Raw genomic sequence first — 8,367 nt, forward strand, 5'->3', positions numbered from 1 at the left:
AGTAACTACAACTTATGCTTTTCTGTTTTAACCACAGAACCATTCACTTTCTCCTACTGTGGGTCATATATCGAAGTCTACCTGAACAGCTTTTTATATTGAAAACATTTAGCAGCCACTTTGGACTTTTTCAGCAGTAAAAGTTCCCCAAAATACAAGGGAGTGGCTTCCTTCCAATCTCATCAACATCAGAAGGAATTTAAACTAAAGCTTCTTGATGAAATAATTCAATCTGTAAAGCTTTTGAAATTCTCCCTTATAATCACTATTACAAGGGCAGAAAGGGGCGTTGTTACTATTAACTTAAAATCACATGAGGGATACACATTAAGACAGATTCCAAGGACAGTTGTGTACCTACTGCTCTACACACAAATGTGGACTCATCAAACCAGTCCTGTTTGCTGACATTAAATTTTGGTGCTTGGAATCATAGAATAATAGAATTATTTAGGTTGGAAGAGACCATCAAGATCATTAAGTCCAACCACAGTCTCATGATTGTGGTAGGTCTCCTGTTCAAATCAGGCAGCGAGACGCCCATGGCACAAACCCTTGAAAGTCAATAGAAAGTGCTTTAAAGTTGCAGAGCTGCATCACTATTATTTTAAAAAACAATGGGAAAAAATACAAATTGCCAATCAAGAAGCAAAGCAAAGTCAGTAACTGACATTTCATAGCACTACTACTCGGTTTTATTTGCTGTTTATTCTGGTAAGCATCCACATATTATGCTTGGTGATGCAGATGTTTCTTACCAACATGAGAATTGTATTAATTTGCTTCTTTTACACAGAGCAATATAGAACAATACCTATTCATAAAAGAAAAAAAGCCCAATTTGCTAGGCTCACTGGTGCAAGGCTATCCAACTCCATCATTAAATTTCACTCCCAAAACACAGTAAGAAACTACATCAATCATATCCTTCAAAGGAAGAATTTTAAAGAAAGCTGAAGACAACGGGAAAATTCTTCTGCATAAGAAGTACATTTTACACAGTAGAAGCACATTTTACTTATCAGATTGAAATTAATTCTTATTTAAAAAAAAAAAAAAAAAAATTAGAATTCAAGGGCGCAAAGACATTTTATCTTTTGGTTTCTCACCCTTTCTCAGCACCAATTCCCATCATTTGTAAAACAAGTTGTACCAATCCACATTCTAAGAGTTTTCTCTCATGGTGTTGGATCCCATTGATCCCCAAACCTCCTTCTTTCCATTTGGCATGTACATCACTTCTATGGTTTCTGCCCATGCCACTGTGCATTACCTGATCTGTTGGTCCCTTACTAAGTCTGGAGAATAGGGTGAAAGAACTTTGGGGTACAAATGAATGAGAGGAGTTTTCGACCTAAGTCATAACATAATTCACTCCTCTTTTTTTTTTTTTTATCTCAGTCTCAGTATTGCTAGCAAGAAAAGAAGAGCTTCATGCAACAGATTCAGTGCTTGTAGAAAGAGGCTCAGAAGCAAAGTCACATTTTGCTGCTAGATAAGTTTGTGGTTTTGGGCTTAAAAATGAGAACAAACCTCTTTTGACTTCTGTAGCAGTCCAGACTGATTGCTCTGCTTTGGAAAATAGAGAAGCAAGAAAAGAAAAGAAAAAAAAAAAGGAGACATTCTTCCACAGCTAGGTTGCAGTACCTGCAGTTTTTGGCATGACATGAGTTGACAGATCAGCTGCAATAAGATCTCAAATCCCATTACTGAGATGACAATGCAAAAGTGCATTACCTTAGGTTAAAGGTGATAATCATCCACTTAGTCAAAAATAGTGAGGAAAGATAGAAGTCCTCAACATCTAGGATGCAAAAGTTGGAAAAGCAATGAGAAAAGAGAAATTCATAGTAAGTAGGGACATTAGGGACCAGCCACCACCCTCTCTCATGATAAACAAGGTCTTTTGTTGTTATGTAATTAGAACGACTGAAGTCAGAAAGCCCCTCAGGGTCCCTCTGGCCCAATCCCCGATCCAGCAGGGACACCCAGAGCAGGGGCCCATGCCCATACCCAGGCACCTGCTGAAGATCTCCAAAGAGGAGATTCTACACCCTCTGGGTAGCCTTTACTGGTGCTCTGCCACCTGCACAGCACAGATGTGCTCCTGGTGTTCAGAGGGAACCTCCTGTGTTCTAATTTATGCCCACTGCCTCTTGTCCTGGTAGGGGCTCCACTAAAATGAGGTTGGATCCATCCTCTCTGCACCTCTCCTTCAGGTATTCACAGACATTGATGAGAATCCCTATGAGGCTCCTCTTCTTCAGTCCCAGCTCAGCATCAGCCTCTCCTGATAGGGGAAGTGTTCCAGTGCCTTCATTCTCTTGGTGGCCCTCTGCCGGACACTCTTCATTATGACCATGTCACTCTTGTTTTCAGGGGACCAGAAATAGACACAGTACTTCTGGGGCAGCCTCACCAATGCTGAGTAGAGCATCCACTTATTACATCCACTGCTATTTGCGGCCAACTTCACTCTGCATTCCCTGTATTTTGCCTCACTGAATAAGAGATGAGGCTCATACTTCCAATGCAATTCCTGCCTTTTACCTGTCCCTTCAAATTAAAAAGGCTTCATTCTGGGCATAGAAGGGTTGAGAATCTCTCAGAGGTCGATACCTCCTGAGCAGTAGCAACAGAGAAGCAACACAAAAGAGATTCGAGATGTTTAACTTGAAAAATTTAGCTTATCAAAAAGGGAGGAAATCAAAATGCATTAATGACACTTGTATCAAATATGACAATCTTCCACTATTGAACTGAGGATTAATTATTTCCTCTTCCTTCAACTTTAAAAGATGTCTTCCCAATGACTTCTTAAATATGCACCTCAAAAGATGGCTCTCAGAAGGCAAACCCTTGGGATACAAAATTATGCAAAGAACGTAAACTTTAGTTAGAAAAGATGCTGCTACAGGATCAGCCTAATTAGCCACCCAAGCAAAGCATTAGCCAGGTCAGTACACACGACTCAAGTAGAATCAGTAGCTGCAAAATGGATAAGGTGCAATATACTAAAAGAAACTCTGAGAGCACAGAATGAAAACGTTGTCAGAAGACTCCCTCAGTTACTGGGACAGATGCTGAAGCAGGCAAGAATACAAGGAACATGCTTGACAACTATAGGGACAGCTATATAGCATGGGAAGTGTAGGCTGCAAGCTCAGTGAGTGCTATGAGGCCTGAAGTAAGAAGGCAGCATCCTTTATTGTCACATTTGTTGGAGCTTTTCTAGATGATCTGCCACAGATCATGATCTGTTCCTCAGACTGACAGCATAAAAAGGAAAGAGGAATCCCCTATTTATTTGCTATGATCAGCTCACACAGTCTTTCTCTAATTAACTGCCCAAAATTAACGCATACCAGAAAGTAAAACTCTTCCCTAGTGTTAATAGCTGCTTCCCATTTGCTTAACTGCCACATTCAAGTATGGCCTCCAAAACATTCTGACTTCTTAAAGGTCTAACACTTCCCTCTTGGTAGGAAATGCAAGTTAAAAGCAGAATCATTTTTTCCCCCCCCCCCACTGAGAAGACAAATACTACCATGTCCTCAACAAACCATGCTGTAGTTGATCCTTGATGAATAGTCTGGCTCCTTAGACCAGTAGCTTTGGCATCTCCTGGTTGTTTATTTCTGTAAAACCCTAACCCACATTATTTTTTCCTATCTAATAATAAAATTATAGATTTTTTTCATCCTGTCTTGCAGACATTAAAATACCCTTTTAACCATAGACGAGCTCTCTATAATAACAATAAAACTGTTACAACTGAATTTCAAGTTCTTCTGAATATATATATCACAAATACTACTTATTATTGACTGGAAGGGAGTCAAATTTGTTCCACTAAGCACAGACTTAAGTCTATTACCAATACGTAGTCTTCTCTACAGTACAGCTGTATCACTGTTGTAACAACACTTAACAAACCGTTCTGTGCTCGTACAGACAGCAGCGCTATCTCAGCTTGCGAACGGTACTATTCTAAGAATGCTCATGGAGAGAAGAGCATGTTTGTTGGTGGCCTTGGCAACGAGTGAAGGCTATTTGGTAATCTCTAACTCCAGGTCACCTCTACCTTCTCTGCTTGCGCAGCAGATTGGGTAATAAAACCTATAAAGACAACTAAGGCAAACAGACCTCGCCAGGTTGGCGCGTTCTAACTTCTACATGTTCAGCTAAACTGCTGTTTCAAAAGAGAAAGAAACAAGAGAACAAGTATTTATCTGACATACGTTTTCTCTACACCAAAACCAGAGACTGCGTACATGTGTGCATCAACTTGGAGATCCACGGAAACAACAACTTTATTGCAGCATCACTCAATTCTGTTCAGGATCCAAGAGTGAGAACTGGAGAAACCAATAACCAATACCCATTAAACTGATTTATTTTAGTTTTATTCTTGAAGTTTTACTGCAATCAGCCTAGAAAACTGCAACTACTCAGTCAGCATTTTAGGAATTACAGGCAGAGAGATACAATGCCAACCACAAAAAAAAAAAAAAACACCTTAGGAGCAAAGCATCAAACTTAATTATTTTCATGTGTTTACAGGCAGGCCAATAGTCTTAAGTAAACTGCTCAGAGCACAGAATTACATGTAGACATTAAGCACTGCAAGAGCGACTTACAGTGATTTTCTGTATATGGACATTTAGCTGAGTAAATAACAAGTAAAAACTGCTCTGTGGAAGAGGTCATTGCAGGTTACAGGAATAACACGAAGAACTAAAGTTCTTCCAAAGTTCTATCTAGTTTTCTCACATTTACTTGCTGACAGTGGAACCTACTCTACACCTTTATCATACATGCAACCTAAGCTTTATTTCTTTGCTTGGACTGTAGGATCCTACAAAAACAGAGCCGTCCTCCAAAGGCTGAGATCTGCAACAACAACAATACAAAAAGTAGTGCTTACTCATACTGAGTCCTTTGGTGGACAAAGTCCATGAATGGTCAGATTTAAATGTGAAATATCAAAACAGCAAGGAACGGAGGGAGGGAGAGAGGGAGGACTCAACAGACAGCCAACAAGCTGCATGCTGTACTATACAAAGAATAGCTAGTCTCCCTTTTACTGGTTGAAAAGATAAACCTGAAATACACCTGGTACCACTCAGTGATACAGCTGAGCCTTCCCAGTATTCATATTTAAGACAGGATTTGAGTTCATTGCCTTTCTCTGAGCAGACCCTTTTAAGGTCTATCTCTCCAGATGAAGCATTCAATCCCTTCACACAGACCAGGCTTATCTTCAGTGGTGATCACAGGTCTAAGACCTGTGGCTGTTACCAGGGAAGATTCCTTAAAGAACCAAATGAGTTACTAGACTGTAAGAGTAGGAACAAATCATTTAGTGAAAAACATCTGAACATAACCATCTGTCTATATCCATTTATGCTTGGTCTTCTGCTTTCAACAGTTCCTTTTAGACTAGGGGATGTGGGGACTGCTATGGAAAGTCGCACAGCTTTCGTAAAGATACACAGCTTTAAAAGCTATACAAATGATTTTATAGTTACCGGAGCTGAGAGCATAGATTTGTTCAGAACAAAACTCAATAAAAACGTGATACAAATGGAAATAAGGGCTATAAATGAGTTTGACATGCTCCTTTATAGACAATACGTGGCAGTAAAATTCTGCATTCAGAGCCAAAATCACCTCAAATCAGATTTTAACAACCAGCTTGTTAACAGATGAAGTATTCAAACACAAGCACAAATAAGTTCCACACCTGACTCTTCTTCATCAGTTGCAAACTTTCTCATAAAACTAGCACTTGCATTTGCACATTCGGGCAGAAACTTTTATCTCTGAAGTCTCAATTAAAACAGATTAACTAAGTGAGAGCAAAAAGACTGTAAGGATATTTATGTTCTGAACCTCTGATAAGTCATGATTTAACTGAACTTGATTAGGGTCAATTGCAAGATAAACACAAGTGAATTACGTTCACCGAAACATCTGCACAATACAAACTCTAAAATTCTGTGACATTAAGTGGTCCAAAACTCTGTAGACAGCTATTAACATGAAACAATTAGTAAAATTAAATTTGATACTCCGGAAACTTGTTTTATCTTCAAAGTGTACTTATCTGGTAATCTTGGATGGTAGAGATAGTAAACAGTTGTTTGTTGTTGTTGTTTTTGTTTTATATTATTTACTTTTAGTAGAATCATAGAATAACTTGGTTTGGTAGGGACCTCAAAGATCATCCAATCCCCTGCCATGGGCAGGGCTGCCCCCTACCAGCTCAGCTGCCCAGGGCCCCATCCAACCTGGAATTGAATGCCTCCAGGGATGGAGCATCCACGTCTCTGGGCAGCTGTGCCAGCACCCCAGTGCCCAATGAGTGAACAACTTTTTCCTAACATGCAATTTAAATCTTCCCTCTTTCAGTTTAAAGCCATTCCCCCTTATCTTACTGCTATCAGATCACGTAGGAAGTCACTCTGCTTTCTGCTTATATGTTCCCTTAAAGTACTGGAAAGCCACAATTAGGTCCCCTTGGAGCCTTCTCCACACTAGAAGTCCAGCTCTCTCAACATGTCTTCTTAAGAGAGGTGCTCAAGCCCTCTGATCATCTTCATGGCCTCCTCTGGACCCGTTCCAACAGCTCCACATCCTTCCTATACTGGGTGCCCCAGGCCTGGACACAGTTCTCCAGCTGGGGGTCTTACAAGGGCAGAGTAGAGGGGGAACAATCTCCTCCCTCTCCCTGCTGGCCACCCCTTTTCGGATGCACCCCAGGATACAGCTGGCCTTTTGGGCTGCAAGCACACACTGCTGCCTCACATCCAGCTTTTCTTAATGGAAATACTGAGGACGCACAGTGAGGTACTTAGCATCTTCTACCTTTAAGCATGAAGTAGCCATCACAAATTATTAATTGCAAGTATGACCAGCCAAAAGCCAAGTAAACTGCTCTCCAAATACTAAACCATTTCATTCCATCTTGTCACAGTAGAAAAACCCATACACACTGTGTTTAATTAACCAAATCTTAAAGAAAACCACCATAACAATGAGAATTAAAACAGTAGTTGATTCTCACATGGATTTGTTGCAGTAGTTCATATATTAAAGAATGTGTTTTAATTTCACTTCAGAAATACCTGAATTAATCTTCCATCTCTGTACAAGATTCTAATTTTCATTATACTTTTTTTTTTTTATTAGAGCCCTATTATACTTCCCTCCCACCCCGTGAATGAATGCTTTGAATGAATGTTTTGAGCTTTAAGATAATTTCTTCAGCTCTTAAATCATTTCCACTTATTTTGTTTCCCTAATTTCCAAAGCTCTTCAGTAGAACAAACACCATAAGACATATTGAGCTCACTACTAACAAACATATGGATAAAAGTAATCTCCCAACCATAAACCTTAGAGGAGTAGGGATAGTTCTGCTAAATTTGTAAATAAACAACTCGTTTTTAGTGCTTTCCAGACTATTCATGCCTTCCACGGTTAATTCCAGATTCATACCTCAACATTCAGCTGCAGAAAGGATACAGTTTGATCCGATTGCTGTAATTCACTAAGTGCTCAACACAAGTGCTGTGACATTTATCACTGCATTAATCGTTGGGTTTTTGAAGTTTACCTTCAAACAGTTGATCAGCTGAAGATCAGCTGAACAGTCCTAGTCTTAAGCTTTCCAAAAACCCACTCCAACAATATGCAACTCACAGAAACAACGCAAGCTAACTGCTCTCTGTGTGACATCATTTCAATCCTTATTATTCAGTACTCTTGCCATTCACTGCCTTGTCTGCCCTTAGAACTGCACATGCCTTGGCTGAGGCCTGACAGGCTCGAACAGCATGAGCAAAGAGAAGGAGCAGTCTGTTCCTCCTGCAGAACAATGCCATTTAAAGGCCGTGGGAGCTTTCCCTGAGCGCAAGCAACTAAGCAGGGAGCTGCTAACTGCACCTCTGAGCACTTAGAAGCTCTTACTTGGTTCGTTTAATATTAAGAAAGATTTGCATTCAGAGTGAGAACAACACGATCTAGTTGTTAGCATACACAACAAGTGCAACCAGTAGTCAGATTAAGGCAGAATGTTTACAGACTTCTCAAAATGCTGCTGAAAAAACATTCAAACCAACAAGCCTGATTATGTTTGCCCAGAATAAATGATTACAAAAATGGGAGTGGCGTCCAAAAAAAGCACAAACTTTCAAGCCCAGATTTTCAACAGAAAACATTTACTTTTGGATTGTTTTGGGTCGTGTGATAAAGCATTTCTGTAAAAGGCAAGCAGAAGTCAAGCCTGAACCTTTCATAAGCTGCCTAGAAGTGTGATAGCATTATCACCTGTATTTCGCAGAAGCTAAGAGGAACTTCCAA

Source organism: Centrocercus urophasianus, unplaced genomic scaffold (assembly GCF_019232065.1).
Source record: "Centrocercus urophasianus isolate 14NV4802_14NV808 unplaced genomic scaffold, USGS_Curo_1.0 seq_11, whole genome shotgun sequence".
NCBI classification, from domain to species: domain Eukaryota; kingdom Metazoa; phylum Chordata; class Aves; order Galliformes; family Phasianidae; genus Centrocercus; species Centrocercus urophasianus.